Raw genomic sequence first — 913 nt, 5'->3', positions numbered from 1 at the left:
CTCCTGGGCTTGGGAGTCGCCGCCGCCATGGCCAGTCACTCGCAGGTCATCCAGCAGCTGCTGCAGGCCGAGAAGCAGGCTGCTGAGAAGGTGTCGTAGGCCCACAAATGAAAGAACAGGAGTCTGAAGCAGGCCAAAGGAGAGGCTCAGGCTGAAACTGAACAGTACCGCCTGCAGGGGGAGAAGGAGTTCAAGGCTAAGGAAGGTGCGGCTCTGGGATCCCATGGCAGTTGCAGCACTGAAATGGAGAAGGAAACCCAGGAGAAGATGATCAACCTCCAGACCGACTTCCGGCAGAACAGGGATGAAGTCCTGGACAGCCTCTTGGCCTTTGTCTGTGACATCCGGCCAGAAATCCATGAAAACTACCACATAAGTGGATAGGGGAAGAAGAAGCACCTGTTCTATGGGTTGGCATTTTATATGACTCCATGCAATATGAAGCTTTTGCAAAGCTTGAGTTATAATCTTGTGAAAAGGCATAAATTATTTCTGTATTCTATATAGTAGGTCCTTTTGCTTTTTGGAGAGCAGCAAATCTAGTTTCTTTCTACAAACGTAGAGTAGAGTTTATCCAAAGATTTCATCTTTTTACCTCATATTTCTTAGAAAGCTAATGGGCATATGTTATCTGTTTTTCTATGCCTTTTAACTCAAGCAACACATAAATATATGTCACAATAAAAAAAAAAACAAAAAAAACAAAAACCCAAACACAAAAGTTCCCCTGAAGAGTCTACATATTTCTAAACTCTTGCCTTAAAGCTTCCCCCCCACCCCAGTAATCCCTTACTTTCTCTGTAAAAAATGCAAACAGTTATTATTATTATTATTTTTAATATATTTTTATTGATTTCAGAGAGGAAGGGAGAGGGAGAGAGAGAGAGATGGAAACATCAATGATGAGAGAGAA

The 913-nt window shown here is 42.7% G+C and overlaps 1 pseudogene; it reads left to right on the top strand.

Moving 5' to 3' along the window:
- Positions 1–396, top strand: LOC102247775 (annotated as a pseudogene).
- The last annotated feature ends 517 nt before the right edge of the window (positions 397–913 follow it).

The sequence above is a fragment of the Myotis brandtii genome, unplaced genomic scaffold, assembly GCF_000412655.1.
Source record: "Myotis brandtii unplaced genomic scaffold, ASM41265v1 scaffold111, whole genome shotgun sequence".
Classification (NCBI taxonomy): Eukaryota; Metazoa; Chordata; class Mammalia; order Chiroptera; family Vespertilionidae; genus Myotis; species Myotis brandtii.
Note: the sequence above shows the minus strand (reverse complement) of the source record. Positions and strands in the feature narration are given on the sequence as shown.